This window comes from Salmo salar, chromosome ssa17, assembly GCF_905237065.1.
Source record: "Salmo salar chromosome ssa17, Ssal_v3.1, whole genome shotgun sequence".
Classification (NCBI taxonomy): Eukaryota; Metazoa; Chordata; class Actinopteri; order Salmoniformes; family Salmonidae; genus Salmo; species Salmo salar.
The window spans coordinates 43,144,590-43,161,950 of NC_059458.1; the positions used below are offsets into that span (position 1 = coordinate 43,144,590).

General features: G+C 45.0%; 1 pseudogene; it reads left to right on the forward strand.

The window, feature by feature from the left end:
* Positions 1-17,361, forward strand: part of LOC123728076 (general transcription and DNA repair factor IIH helicase subunit XPB-like) — a 72,977-nt pseudogene that overhangs the window by 47,656 nt on the left and 7,960 nt on the right.

Genomic DNA, 17,361 nt, shown 5'->3' on the forward strand with positions numbered 1-17,361 from the left:
ACAGAGCTATATACTACATTAGAAGGGTATATGGGGACAGAGCTATATAGTATATTAGAAGGGTATATGGGGACAGAGCTATAGACCACATTAGAAGGGTATATGGGGACAGAGCTATAGACCACATTAGAAGGGTATATGGGGACAGAGCTATATAGTATATTAGAAGGGTATATGGGGACAGAGCTATGTAGTATATTAGAAGGGTATATGGGGACAGAGCTATATAGTATATTAGAAGGGTATATGGGGACAGAGCTATTGACCACATTAGAAGGGTATATGGGGACAGAGCTATATAGTATATTAGAAGGGTATATGGGGACAGAGCTATATAGTATATTAGAAGGGTATATGGGGACAGAGCTATATAGTATATTAGAAGGGTAGATGGGGACAGAGCTATATAGTATATTAGAAGGGTAGATGGGGACAGAGCTATATAGTATATTAGAAGGGTAGATGGGGACAGAGCTATATAGTATATTAGAAGGGTAGATGGGGACAGAGCTATATAGTATATTAGAAGGGTATATGGGGACAGAGCTATATAGTATATTAGAAGGGTATATGGGGACAGAGCTATATAGTATATTAGAAGGGTAGATGGGGACAGAGCTATATAGTATATTAGAAGGGTAGATAGGGACAGAGCTATATAGTACATTAGAAGGGTAGATGGGGACAGAGCTATATAGTATATTAGAAGGGTATATGGGGACAGAGCTATATAGTATATTAGAAGGGTATATGGGGACAGAGCTATATAGTATATTAGAAGGGTATATGGGGACAGAGCTATAGACCACATTAGAAGGGTAGATGGAGACAGAGCTATAGACCACATTAGAAGGGTATATGGGGACAGAGCTATATAGTACATTAGAAGGGTATATGGGGACAGAGCTATATAGTATATTAGAAGGGTATATGGGGACAGAGCTATATACTACATTAGAAGGGTAGATGGGGACAGAGCTATATAGTACATTAGAAGGGTATATGGGGACAGAGCTATATAGTATATTTGAAGGGTATATGGGGACAGAGCTATAGACCACATTAGAAGGGTATATGGGGACAGAGCTATAGACCACATTAGAAGGGTATATGGGGACAGAGCTATATAGTATATTAGAAGGGTATATGGGAACAGAGCTATATAGTATATTAGAAGGGTATATGGGGACAGAGCTATATAGTATATTAGAAGGGTATATGGGGACAGAGCTATATACTACATAGAAGGGTATATGGGGACAGAGCTATATAGTATATTAGAAGGGTATATGGGGACAGAGCTATAGACCACATTAGAAGGGTATATGGGGACAGAGCTATATACTACATTAGAAGGGTATATGGGAGACAGAGCTATATAGTATATTAGAAGGGTATATGGGGACAGAGCTATAGACCACATTAGAAGGGTATATGGGGACAGAGCTATATAGTATATTAGAAGGGTATATGGGGACAGAGCTATATACTACATTAGAAGGGTATATGGGGACAGAGCTATGTAGTATATTAGAAGGGTAGATGGGGACAGAGCTATATACTACATTAGAAGGGTATATGGGGACAGAGCTATATAGTATATTAGAAGGGTATATGGGGACAGAGCTATATAGTATATTAGAAGGGTAGATGGGGACAGAGCTATAGACCACATTAGAAGGGTAGATGGAGACAGAGCTATATAGTATATTAGAAGGGTAGATGGGGACAGAGCTATAGACCACATTAGAAGGGTAGATGGGGACAGAGCTATATACTACATTAGAAGGGTATATGGGGACAGAGCTATATAGTATATTAGAAGGGTAGATGGGGACAGAGCTATAGACCACATTAGAAGGGTATATGGGGACAGACCCATAGACCACATTAGAAGGGTATATGAGGACAGAGCTATAGACCACATTAGAAGGGTATATGGGGACAGAGCTACAGACCACATTAGAAGGGTAGATGGGGACAGAGCTGTTGACCACGTTTTGGGTCAGCCCCAACGTGATCTAGGAAGTGTTCTGTGTTTCTACCTTAAACCTTGTTAGTTCATCAAAATGAGAGAGAGAGTGCTGAAGTAATCAGGATTACTGTACTTGATCTTGAGAATAATCCCGACTTGATTTTTTCGGAGAAGTCTTAAGCTTATTCTTTTGTGAACTGTTGTGAACTGCTAAGTGGTAATCACCTGCCTGCCAGTGGCTGTAGTTCAGGGGTGGGAAACTCCAGTCCTCAAGGTCCTGATTGATGTCAACACTTGTTCTACATCGTTAGGAAACACAGCTGATTAATTACATTCCATTCTAAACTGAAGATCGGGATTATGGGATTATTGGAGTCAGGTGTGTTAGCTGGGGGACCTGAGGACAAACTCGAGGACTGGAGTTTCCCACCTCTGCTTCAGTGTGTTTCCAGACATCCAGCTTTCCTAGACAGAAACTTGACCTTTTGGTTCACTTTGAGACACACTCCAGTCTCCTTGTCCCCTCATGTATCTCCTGATTTTTACTGAAACAAAAGGCACGTCTCAATAGGTGGTTTTGGTATGACATGACATGGAACAAGTTGGGAGGGGGGCTGTCCTCTTTTCACCTCTATTGGTCCTCAAGGGGGGGGGGGTGATGACATCACAGGGCACCGTCAGACCTACTCCATGGAGTTTTCACTTGTCGACAAAAACAGAACATTATTTTGCTCTTAACATAAACTCAGCAAAAAAAAGAAACGTCCTCTCACTGTCAACTGCGTTTATTTTCAGCAAACTTAACGTGTGTAAATATTTTGTATGAACGTAACAAGATTCAACAACTGAGACATAAACTGAACAAGTTCCACAGACATGTGACTAACAGAAATGGAATAATGTGTCCCTGAACAAAGGGGGGGGGGTCAAAATCAAAAGTAACAGTCAGTATCTGGTGTGGCCACCAGCTGCATTAAGTACTGCAGTGCATCTCCTCCTCATGGACTGCACCAGATTTGCCAGTTCATGCTGTGAGATGTTACCCCACTCTTCCACCAAGGCACCTGAAAGTTCCCGGACATTTCTGGCCCTTGCCCTCACCCTCCGATCCAACAAATCCCAGTCGTGCTCAATGGGATTGAGATCCGGGCTCTTCGCTGGCCATGGCAGAATACTGACATTCCTGTCTTGCAGGAAATCACGCACAGAACGAGTAGTATGGCTGGTGGCATTGTCATGCTGGAGGGTCATGTCAGGATGAGCCTGCAGGAAGGGTACCACATGAGGGAGGAGGATGTCTTCCCTGTAACGCACAGCGTTGAGATTGCCTGCAATGACAACAAGCTCAGTCCGATGATGCTGTGACACACCGCCCCAGACCATGACGGACCCTCCACCTCCAAATCGATCCCGCTCCAGAGTACAGGCCTCGGTGTAACGCTCATTCCTTCAACGATAAACGCGAATCCGACCATCACCCCTGGTGAGACAAAACCGCGACTCATCAGTGAAGAGCACTTTTTGCCAGTCCTGTCTGGTCCAGTGACGGTGGGTTTGTGCCCATAGGCGACGTTGCTGCAGGTGATGTCTGGTGAGGACCTGCCTTACAACAGGCCTACAAGCCCTCAGTCCAGCCTCTCTAAGCCTATTGCTGACAGGCTGAGCACTGATGGAGGGATTATGCGTTCCTGGTGTAACTCAGGCAGTTGTTGTTGCCATCCTGTACCTGTCCCGCAGGTGTGATGTTCGGATGTACCGATCCAGTGCAGGTGATACAGGTGGTCTGCCACTGCGAGGACAATCAGCTGTCCGTCCTGTCTCCATGTAGCGCTGTCTTAGGCGTCTCACAGTACGGACATTGCAATTTATTGCCCTGGCCACATCTGCAGTCCTCATGTCCCTAAGGCATGTTCACGCAGATGAGCAGGGACCCTGGGCACTTTTCTTTTGGTGTTTTTCAGAGTCAGTAGAAAGGCCTCTTTAGTGTCCTAAGTTTTCATAACTGGCCTTAATTGCCTGCCGTTTGTAAGCCGTTAGTGTCTTCACGACCGTTCCACAGGTGCATGTTCATTAATTGTTTATGGTTCATTGAACAAGCGTGGGGAAACAGTGTTTAAACCCTTTACAATGAAGATCTGTGAAGTTATTTAGATTTTTACGAATTATCTTTGAAATACAGGGTCCTGAAAAAGGGACTTTTTTTGCTGAGTTTGTTTACCCTTATTACTGTATTCATACTGGGATATTGTTTTTCAACAGGAAACGTTCAAAATAGTTGGAGTGCATCTTTAAAACCTCTCTAGGTTACATGGGACGGTAGCGTCCCAGCTGGCCAACATCCGGTGAAATTGCAGAGCGCCAAATTCAAATTAAATTACTATAAATATTTAAACTTTCATGAAATCACAAGTGTAATGCATCAAAATAAAGCTTAACTTGTTGTTAATCCAGCCGCCGTGTCAGATTTCAAAAAGGCTTTACGGCGAAAGCAAACCATGTGATTATCTGAGGACATCGCTCAGCACACTAAACATTACAAGTTACCAGCTAAGTAGATTAGTCACGAAAGTCAGAAATAGCAATAAAATTAATCACTTACCTTTGATGATCTTCATATGGTTGCACTCACAAGACTCCCTGTTACACAATAAATGTTTGATTTGTTCGATGAAGTCCCTCTTTATATCCAAAAACCTCAGTTTTGTTGGCGTGTTTTGTTCAGTAATCCATTGGCTCAAATGCGGTCACAACAGTCAGACGAAAAATCCAAATTGTACCATTAAAGTTGGTAGAAACATGTCAAACGATGTTTATAATCAATCCTCAGGTTGTTTTTAGCCTAAATAATCGATAATATTTCAACCGGACAATAGCGTCGTCAATATAAAAGAAAAACAAGAAAGGCGCGCTCTCGGTCGTGCGCAGGAAACAGCTCTGGGGACTAACCGGCGTCCTCTCACTCGGTGGTCATTCTCCCTCATTTTTCAGAATAAAAGCCTGAAACAATGTCTAAAGACTGTTCACAACTAGTGGAAGCCATAGGGAACGGAATCTGGGTCCTATCCCTTTAAATGGTGGATAGGCTTTTATTGGAAAAACAGCCATTTCAAAATAATGGCACTTCCTGGATGGATTGTGCTCAGGGTTTCACCTGCCAAATCAGTTCTGTTATACTCACAGACATTTTTCAAAAAGTTTTAGACATTTTAGAGTGTTTTCTATCCAAATGAGTAGCAGGCAGTTTACTTTGGGCACGCTTTTCATCCAGATGTGAAAATAGTGCCCCCTATCCATAAGAAGTTATTAAGGTTGTACTCTCTCACCTGATAGGTGACTATCTAACTGACATCCAAGGTAGCTCACAGTGTCCTGGTGCTAACCACTGTGTTGGCTGGAGTTTTACTGGCATCTACTGCCAGGGAAGGAGTTTTACTGGCATCTACTGCCAGGGAAGGAGTTTTACTGGCATCTACTGCCAGGGAAGGAGTTTTACTGGTATCTACTGCCAGGGAAGGAGTTTTACTGGTATCTACTGCCAGGGAAGGAGTTTTACTGGCATCTACTGCCAGGGAAGGAGTTTTACTGGTATCTACTGCCAGGGAAGGAGTTTTACTGGTATCTACTGCCAGGGAAGGAGTTTTACTGGTATCTACTGCCAGGGAAGGAGTTTTACTGGCATCTACTGCCAGGGAAGGAGTTTTACTGGCATCTACTGCCAGGGAAGGAGTTTTACTGGCATCTACTGCCAGGGAAGGAGTTTTACTGGTATCTACTGCCAGGGAAGGAGTTTTACTGGTATCTACTGCCAGGGAAGGAGTTTTACTGGCATCTACTGCCAGGGAAGGAGTTTTACTGGTATCTACTGCCAGGGAAGGAGTTTTACTGGTATCTACTGCCAGGGAAGGAGTTTTACTGGTCTCTACTGCCAGGGAAGGAGTTTTACTGGTATCTACTGCCAGGGAAGGAGTTTTACTGGTATCTACTGCCAGGGAAGGAGTTTTACTGGTATCTACTGCCAGGGAAGGAGTTTTACTGGTATCTACTGCCAGGGAAGGAGTTTTACTGGTATCTACTGCCAGGGAAGGAGTTTTACTGGCATCTACTGCCAGGGAAGGAGTTTTACTGGTATCTACTGCCAGGGAAGGAGTTTTACTGGCATCTACTGCCAGGGAAGGAGTTTTACTGGCATCTACTGCCAGGGAAGGAGTTTTACTGGTATCTACTGCCAGGGAAGGAGTTTTACTGGTATCTACTGCCAGGGAAGGAGTTTTACTGGTATCTACTGCCAGGGAAGGAGAGTTGTGACATAGGTCGAGTCGGTCTCTGGCCAATATGCTCTAGTGTAAATATGCTGTTGCTCTGTGACATTAAATCCAGGGGATCCTCCCAGTTTAATCTGGGATCCAATCAGGATTGATTCCGTTTCACCCAGGTGGAGTGACAGCTTATTGTCAGATAACCATTTACTGAGATGAAGAAGCTCTGAACTCAGGGGTTTAACTGTCATGAAGAGGCTCTGAACTCAGGGGTTTAACTGTCATGAAGAGGCTCTGAACTCAGGGGTTTAACTGTCATGAAGAGGCTCTGAACTCAGGGGTTTAACTGTCATGAAGAGGCTCTGAACTCAGGGGTTTAACTGTCATGAAGAGGCTCTGAACTCAGGGGTTTAACTGTCATGAAGAGGCTCTGAACTCAGGGGTTTAACTGTCATGAAGAGGCTCTGAACTCAGGGGTTTAACTGTCATGAAGAGGCTCTGAACTCAGGGGTTTAACTGTCATGAAGAGGCTCTGAACTCAGGGGTTTAACTGTCATGAAGAGGCTCTGAACTCAGGGGTTTAACTGTCATGAAGAGGCTCTGAACTCAGGGGTTTAACTGTCATGAAGAGGCTCTGAACTCAGGGGTTTAACTGTCATGAAGAGGCTCTGAACTCAGGGGTTTAACTGTCATGAAGAGGCTCTGAACTCAGGGGTTTAACTGTCATGAAGAGGCTCTGAACTCAGGGGTTTAACTGTCATGAAGAGGCTCTGAACTCAGGGGTTTAACTGACATGAAGAGGCTCTGAACTCAGGGGTTTAACTGTCATGAAGAGGCTCTGAACTCAGGGGTTTAACTGTCATGAAGAGGCTCTGAACTCAGGGGTTTAACTGTCATGAAGAGGCTCTGAACTCAGGGGTTTAACTGTCATGAAGAGGCTCTGAACTCAGGGGTTTAACTGTCATGAAGAGGCTCTGAACTCAGGGGTTTAACTGTCATGAAGAGGCTCTGAACTCAGGGGTTTAACTGTCATGAAGAGGCTCTGAACTCAGGGGTTTAACTGTCATGAAGAGGCTCTGAACTCAGGGGTTTAACTGTCATGAAGAGGCTCTGAACTCAGGGGTTTAACTGTCATGAAGAGGCTCTGAACTCAGGGGTTTAACTGTCATGAAGAGGCTCTGAACTCAGGGGTTTAACTGTCATGAAGAGGCTCTGAACTCAGGGGTTTAACTGTCATGAAGAGGCTCTGAACTCAGGGGTTTAACTGTCATGAAGAGGCTTTGAACTCAGGGGTTTAACTGTCATGAAGAGGCTCTGAACTCAGGGGTTTAACTGTCATGAAGAGGCTCTGAACTCAGGGGTTTAACTGTCATGAAGAGGCTCTGAACTCAGGGGTTTAACTGTCATGAAGAGGCTCTGAACTCAGGGGTTTAACTGACATGAAGAGGCTCTGAACTCAGGGGTTTAACTGTCATGAAGAGGCTCTGAACTCAGGGGTTTAACTGTCATGAAGAGGCTCTGAACTCAGGGGTTTAACTGTCATGAAGAGGCTCTGAACTCAGGGGTTTAACTGTCATGAAGAGGCTCTGAACTCAGGGGGTTTAACTGTCATGAAGAGGCTCTGAACTCAGGGGTTTAACTGACATGAAGAGGCTCTGAACTCAGGGGTTTAACTGTCATGAAGAGGCTCTGAACTCAGGGGTTTAACTGTCATGAAGAGGCTCTGAACTCAGGGGTTTAACTGTCATGAAGAGGCTCTGAACTCAGGGGTTTAACTGTCATGAAGAGGCTCTGAACTCAGGGGTTTAACTGTCATGAAGAGGCTCTGAACTCAGGGGTTTAACTGTCATGAAGAGGCTCTGAACTCAGGGGTTTAACTGTCATGAAGAGGCTCTGAACTCAGGGGTTTAACTGTCATGAAGAGGCTCTGAACTCAGGGGTTTAACTGTCATGAAGAGGCTCTGAACTCAGGGGTTTAACTGTCATGAAGAGGCTCTGAACTCAGGGGTTTAACTGTCATGAAGAGGCTCTGAACTCAGGGGTTTAACTGTCATGAAGAGGCTCTGAACTCAGGGGTTTAACTGTCATGAAGAGGCTCTGAACTCAGGGGTTTAACTGTCATGAAGAGGCTCTGAACTCAGGGGTTTAACTGTCATGAAGAGGCTCTGAACTCAGGGGTTTAACTGACACAAAGAAGTCCACTGCCGTATGTTCATTGGCTGAGAGAAAAACAGGAACCGTCTGTTTTCAAGTCATTGATGCCCAGAATGGAACCTTGACCCCAGGAAGAGTAGCTGCAGCATGTGCAGTAGATAATGGGAATCCTAATGAAGTAATTAACTGAACTACACCTGATCTGGCTTGATCCAAAACCTTACGTCATCCTATCCAGCCCTGCTTTCACCTGATCTTACTTCCCTCTTTTTTAAATCCGTTTTCAAGCATCCGTTTCCAATTCAACATTTGATCAATTAGGAGGGAAGTAGACTTCAACAACACGTCAGTAACATGAAGCTTTATGTGTAGACTGTCTGCTGGAGCAACAGGTAAAGACTAGAGGTGTTTAACCCTGGTGTCCTGGTCCCATTCCCAACCTGGCCCTTGTTGCCCAACCCCCCCCCCTGTACTACAGCCCTGCCTTCAGTAACATGACGCTTTATGTGTAGACTGTCTGCTGGAGCATAAGGCTTCCCTAATAACCGTCACGTTATAACAACATCCGGTAAAACTATACAGTCGTCTAGAAAAACCAACACGCTGGACGTAATAATGACATCACCAAGGTTTCCATAGTGACACTAGTCCCCTCCCAGTAGGGTTTAAGCCAATAGGAAGCTGGTGGTGGTTAGGTAGTCATGATGGTATGAGGGCCAGGTTGTAATGCTTCTGCTTCTATTAACCAATGAGGAGATGGGAGAGGCAGGACTTGCGGCGCGATCTGCGTCAGAAATGAAGAAACCGTACCTCGTTTTTCAACCACTCTACAAATTTCTTGTTACAAACTACAGTTTTGCCAAGTCGGTTAGGACATCTACTTCGTGCATCACACAAGTCATTTATCCAACAATTGTTTACAGACTTATAACTCACTGTATCACAATTCCAGTGGGTCAGAAGTTTACCTACACTAAGTTGACTGTGCCTTTAAACAGCTTGGAAAATTCCAGAAACTGTCATGGCTTTAGAAGCTTCTGATAGGCTAATTGACATCATTTGAGTCAATTTGGAGGTGTACCTGTGGATGTATTTCAAGGCCTGTCTTCAAACTCAGTGTCTTCTTTGTTTGACGACATGGGAAAAATCTAAAGAAATCAGCCAAGACCTCAGGAAAAATAAAACACGTACTACTTCCATACTTCCACGGAAATGTGTTGGTCCTTCTTCTAGGTGTGGTGTCCGACGTCTCCAGAGTTCTACCGGGAATACGTGGCCATCAAGACGAAGAGACGGATCCTCCTCCACACCACGAACCCCAACAAGTTCAGATCCTGTCAGTTCCTCATCAAGTTCCACGAGAGACGCAACGACAACATCATGGTGTTCGCTCTGAAGGAGTACGCTATCCGCCTCAACACACACACACACACACACACACACACACACACACAGCTATCCGCCTCAACAAGTAGGTACACACACACACACACACACACACACACACACACACACACACACACACACACAGCCATCTGCCTCAACAGGTAGGTGGAAAGAGACACACACAAGTGGATCAACGACGTCATCCCCACAGTGACCGTACCTGCAGTGCATTCTGGACGTATTCAGACCCCTTCCCTTTTTCCACATTTTGTTCCGTTTAAAAATTCTCATCAATCTAAACACAATACTCCTTAATGACATCACAATACTTCATAATGACATCACAATACCCCATAATGACATCACAATACCCCATAATGACATCACAATACCCCATAATGGCATCACAATACCCCATAATGGCATCACAATACTCCATAATGACATCACAATACCCCATAATGGCATCACAATTCTCCATAATGACATCACAATACCCCATAATGACATCACAATACCCCATAATGACATCACAATACCCCATACTGACATCACAATTTCCTCATTTAAGGAAAAACAGTAGCAAAATACGGAGAAAGTCAAGAGGTCTGAATACTTTCTGAATGCTCTGTTATTACCTCGTACCTCAGTACTGGTACCATGTGTATATAGCCATGTTATTACCTCGTACCTCAGTACTGGTACCATGTGTATATATCCATGTTATTACCTCGTACCTCAGTACTGGTACCATGTGTATATAGCCATGTTATTACCTCGTACCTCAGTACTGGTACCATGTGTATATAGCCATGTTATTACCTCGTACCTCAGTACTGGTACCATGTGTATATAGCCATGTTATTACCTCGTACCTCAGTACTGGTACCATGTGTATATAGCCATGTTATTACCTCATACCTCAGTACTGGTACCATGTGTATATAGCCATGTTATTACCTCGTACCTCAGTACTGGTACCATGTGTATATAGCCATGTTATTACCTCATACCTCAGCACATTGACTCAGTACTGGTACCATGTGTATATAGCCATGTTATTTCCTCATACCTCAGTACTGGTACCATGTGTATATAGCCATGTTATTACCTCATACCTCAGTACTGGTACCATGTATATATATCCATGTTATTTCCTCGTACCTCAGTACTGGTACCATGTGTATATATCCATGTTATTACCTCATACCTCAGCACATTGACTCAGTACTGGTACCATGTGTATATAGCCATGTTATTACCTCATACCTCAGCACATTGACTCAGTACTGGTACCATGTGTATATAGCCATGTTATTACCTCGTACCTCAGTACTGGTACCATGTGTATATAGCCATGTTATTACCTCGTACCTCAGTACTGGTACCATGTGTATATATCCATGTTATTACCTCATACCTCAGCACATTGACTCAGTACTGGTACCATGTGTATATAGCCATGTTATTACCTCATACCTCAGTACTGGTACCATGTGTATATAGCCATGTTATTACCTCGTACCTCAGTACTGGTACCATGTGTATATAGCCATGTTATTACCTCGTACCTCAGTACTGGTACCATGTGTATATAGCCATGTTATTACCTCGCACCTCAGTACTGGTACCATGTGTATATAGCCATGTTATTACCTCGTACCTCAGTACTGGTACCATGTGTATATATCCATGTTATTACCTCATACCTCAGCACATTGACTCAGTACTGGTACCATGTGTATATAGCCATGTTATTACCTCATACCTCAGCACATTGACTCAGTACTGGTACCATGGGTATATAGCCATGTTATTACCTCGTACCTCAGTACTGGTACCATGTGTATATAGCCATGTTATTACCTCGTACCTCAGCACATTGACTCAGTACTGGTACCATGTGTATATAGCCATGTTATTACCTCATACCTCAGTACTGGTACCATGTGTATATAGCCATGTTATTACCTCGTACCTCAGTACTGGTACCATGTGTATATATCCATGTTATTACCTCATACCTCAGCACATTGACTCAGTACTGGTACCATGTGTATATAGCCATGTTATTACCTCATACCTCAGCACATTGACTCAGTACTGGTACCATGTGTATATAGCCATGTTATTACCTCATACCTCAGTACTGGTACCATGTGTATATAGCCATGTTATTACCTCGTACCTCAGTACTGGTACCATGTGTATATAGCCATGTTATTACCTCGTACCTCAGTACTGGTACCATGTGTATATAGCCATGTTATTACCTCGTACCTCAGTACTGGTACCATGTGTATATAGCCATGTTATTACCTCATACCTCAGCACATTGACTCAGTACTGGTACCATGTGTATATAGCCATGTTATTACCTCGTACCTCAGTACTGGTACCATGTGTATATAGCCATGTTATTACCTCATACCTCAGTACTGGTACCATGTGTATATAGCCATGTTATTACCTCGTACCTCAGTACTGGTACCATGTGTATATATCCATGTTATTACCTCATACCTCAGCACATTGACTCAGTACGGGTACCATGTGTATATAGCCATGTTATTACCTCATACCTCAGTACTGGTACCATGTGTATATAGCCATGTTATTACCTCGTACCTCAGTACTGGTACCATGTGTATATATCCATGTTATTACCTCGTACCTCAGTACTGGTACCATGTGTATATATCCATGTTATTACCTCATACCTCAGCACATTGACTCAGTACTGGTACCATGTGTTTATAGCCATGTTATTACCTCATACCTCAGCACATTGACTCAGTACTGGTACCATGTGTATATAGCCATGTTATTACCTCGTACCTCAGTACTGGTACCATGTGTATATAGCCATGTTATTACCTCGTACCTCAGTACTGGTACCATGTGTATATATCCATGTTATTACCTCATACCTCAGCACATTGACTCAGTACTGGTACCATGTGTATATAGCCATGTTATTACCTCATACCTCAGTACTGGTACCATGTGTATATAGCCATGTTATTACCTCGTACCTCAGTACTGGTACCATGTGTATATAGCCATGTTATTACCTCGTACCTCAGTACTGGTACCATGTGTATATAGCCATGTTATTACCTCGTACCTCAGTACTGGTACCATGTGTATATAGCCATGTTATTACCTCGTACCTCAGTACTGGTACCATGTGTATATATCCATGTTATTACCTCATACCTCAGCACATTGACTCAGTACTGGTACCATGTGTATATAGCCATGTTATTACCTCATACCTCAGCACATTGACTCAGTACTGGTACCATGTGTATATAGCCATGTTATTACCTCGTACCTCAGTACTGGTACCATGTGTATATAGCCATGTTATTACCTCGTACCTCAGCACATTGACTCAGTACTGGTACCATGTGTATATAGCCATGTTATTACCTCATACCTCAGTACTGGTACCATGTGTATATAGCCATGTTATTACCTCGTACCTCAGTACTGGTACCATGTGTATATATCCATGTTATTACCTCATACCTCAGCACATTGACTCAGTACTGGTACCATGTGTATATAGCCATGTTATTACCTCATACCTCAGCACATTGACTCAGTACTGGTACCATGTGTATATAGCCATGTTATTACCTCATACCTCAGTACTGGTACCATGTGTATATAGCCATGTTATTACCTCGTACCTCAGTACTGGTACCATGTGTATATAGCCATGTTATTACCTCGTACCTCAGTACTGGTACCATGTGTATATAGCCATGTTATTACCTCGTACCTCAGTACTGGTACCATGTGTATATAGCCATGTTATTACCTCATACCTCAGCACATTGACTCAGTACTGGTACCATGTGTATATAGCCATGTTATTACCTCGTACCTCAGTACTGGTACCATGTGTATATAGCCATGTTATTACCTCATACCTCAGTACTGGTACCATGTGTATATAGCCATGTTATTACCTCGTACCTCAGTACTGGTACCATGTGTATATATCCATGTTATTACCTCATACCTCAGCACATTGACTCAGTACGGGTACCATGTGTATATAGCCATGTTATTACCTCATACCTCAGTACTGGTACCATGTGTATATAGCCATGTTATTACCTCGTACCTCAGTACTGGTACCATGTGTATATATCCATGTTATTACCTCGTACGCTCAGTACTGGTACCATGTGTATATATCCATGTTATTACCTCATACCTCAGCACATTGACTCAGTACTGGTACCATGTGTTTATAGCCATGTTATTACCTCATACCTCAGCACATTGACTCAGTACTGGTACCATGTGTATATAGCCATGTTATTACCTCATACCTCAGTACTGGTACCATGTGTATATAGCTATGTTGTTACCTCGTACCTCAGTACTGGTACCATGTGTATATATCCATGTTATTACCTCATACCTCAGCACATTGACTCAGTACTGGTACCATGTGTATATAGCCATGTTATTACCTCATACCTCAGCACATTGACTCAGTACTGGTACCATGTGTATATATCCATGTTATTACCTCATACCTCAGCACATTGACTCAGTACTGGTACCATGTGTATATATCCATGTTATTACCTCGTACCTCAGGCCCCATATCTAACCTGTCTCTCCTCTCAGGCCCCATATCTAACGTCTCTCTCCTCTCAGGCCCCATATCTAACCTGTCTCTCCGCTCAGGCCCCATATCTAACCTGTCTCTCCTCTCAGGCCCCATATCTAACCTGTCTCTCCTCTCAGGCCCCATATCTAACCTGTCTCTCCTCTCAGGCCCCATATCTAACCTGTCTCTCCTCTCAGGCCCCATATCTAACCTGTCTCTCCTCTCAGGCCCCATATCTAACCTGTCTCTCCTCTCAGGCCCCATATCTAACCTCTCTCTCCTCTCAGGCCCCATATCTAACCTCTCTCTCCTCTCAGGCCCCATATCTAACCTGTCTCTCCTCTCAGACCCCATATCTAACCTCTCTCTCCTCTCAGGCCCCATATCTAACCTGTCTCCTCTCAGGCCCCATATCTAACCTCTCTCTCCTCTCAGGCCCCATATCTAACCTGTCTCTCCTCTCAGGCCCCATATCTAACCTGTCTCTCCTCTCAGGCCCCATATCTAACCTGTCTCTCCTCTCAGGCCCCATATCTAACCTGTCTCTCCTCTCAGGCCCCATATCTAACGTCTCTCTCTCCTCTCAGGCCCCATATCTAACCTGTCTCTCCTCTCAGACCCCATATCTAACCTGTCTCTCCTCTCAGGCCCCATATCTAACGTCTCTCTCTCCTCTCAGGCCCCATATCTAACCTGTCTCTCCTCTCAGGCCCCATATCTAACCTGTCTCTCCTCTCAGGCCCCATATCTAACCTGTCTCTCCTCTCAGGCCCCATATCTAACCTGTCTCTCCGCTCAGGCCCCATATCTAACCTGTCTCTCCTCTCAGGCCCCATATCTAACCTGTCTCTCCTCTCAGGCCCCATATCTAACCTGTCTCTCCTCTCAGGCCCCATTTCTAACCTGTCTCCTCTCAGGCCCCATATCTAACCTGTCTCTCCTCTCAGACCCCATATCTAACCTGTCTCTCCTCTCAGGCCCCATATCTAACCTGTCTCTCCTCTCAGGCCCCATATCTAACCTGTCTCTCCTCTCAGGCCCCATATCTAACCTGTCTCTCCTCTCAGGCCCCATATCTAACCTGTCTCTCCTCTCAGGCCCCATATCTAACCTGTCTCTCCTCTCAGGCCCCATATCTAACCTGTCTCTCCTCTCAGGCCCCATATCTAACCTGTCTCCCCTCTCAGGCCCCATATCTAACCTGTCTCTCCTCTCAGGCCCCATATCTAACCTGTCTCTCCTCTCAGGCCCCATATCTAACCTGTCTCTCCTCTCAGGCCCCATATCTAACCTGTCTCCCCTCTCAGGCCCCATATCTAACCTGTCTCTCCTCTCAGGCCCCATATCTAACGTCTGTCTCTCCTCTCAGGCCCCATATCTAACCTGTCTCTCCTCTCAGACCCCATATCTAACCTGTCTCTCCTCTCAGGCCCCATATCTAACCTGTCTCGCCTCTCAGGGAGAGAGGATGCAGATCCTGCAGAACTTTAAACACAACCCCAAGATCAACACCATCTTCATCTCCAAGGTAACCAACTCCTCCCCCCACATCACGTGTCTCCAAGGTAACCACCCCCATCACGTGTCTCCAAGGTAACCAACCCCTCCCCCATCACGTGTCTCCAAGGTAACAACCCCTCCCCATCACGTGTCTCCAAGGTAACCACCCCCCATCACGTGTCTCCAAGGTAACCAACCCCTCCCCATCACGTGTCTCCAAGGTAACCAACCCCTCCCCCATCACATGTCTCCAAGGTAACCAACCCCTCCCCATCACGTGTCTCCAAGGTAACAACCCCTCCCCATCACGTGTCTCCAAGGTAACCAACCCCTCCCCATCACGTGTCTCCAAGGTAACCAACCCCTCCCCATCACGTGTCTCCAAGGTTAACAACCCCTCCCCATCACGTGTCTCCAAGGTAACCAACCCCTCCCCCATCGCGTGTCTCCAAGGTAACCAACCCCTCCCCCATCGCGTGTCTTCAAGGTAACCAACCCCTCCCCATCACGTGTCTCCAAGGTAACAACCCCTCCCCATCACGTGTCTCCAAGGTAACAACCCCTCCCCATCACGTGTCTCCAAGGTAACAACCCCTCCCCCTCCCATCGCGTGTCTCCAAGGTAACCAACCCCTCTCCCATCACGTGTCTCCAAGGTAACCAACCCCTCCCCATCACGTGTCTCCAAGGTAACAACCCCTCCCCATCACGTGTCTCCAAGGTAACAACCCCTCCCCATCACGTGTCTCCAAGGTAACCAACCCCTCCCCATCACGTGTCTTCAAGGTAACAACCCCTCCCCATCACGTGTCTCCAAGGTAACAACCCTTCCCCATCACGTGTCTCCAAGGTAACAACCCCTCCCCCATCACGTGTCTCCAAGGTAACAACCCCTCCCCATCATGTGTCTTCAAGGTAACAACCCCTCCCCATCACGTGTCTCCAAGGTAACAACCCCTCCCCCATCACGTGTCTCCAAGGTAACAACCCCTCCCCTCCCATCGCGTGTTTCCAAGGTAACCAACCCCTCCCCCCATCACGTAATATCTCCAAGGTTACCTGGGCTGTGTTCATCTCCAAACGGGGAGGGACCTAAGTGAATTAGTCCCTGTAGAAACATGTTTTGGGTTGTGAAACGTTTTGCTCCAGTTTTAATGAATCCATCCCTGGGTTGAGTGGCTCAGTCTGTCGTCTCACACTGTGGTCATACGCTGATAACTGAGGCTTTCTGGGTAAGGACAGCTGAATATATTTTATAGTGTGGTCTCTCTTCCTCTTTAGTCGTCATGTGAGAAGGAGACACACCCTCGTGTACCCATGTCCAGCTAACGACCAACATAAACACACAGTCTTCCCAGGGTGCACCACTTCAATGCTCCTTGGTATAGATTCTACAGTGTCTTCCCAGGGTGCACCACTTCAATGCTCCTTGGTATAGATTCTACAGAGTGTCTT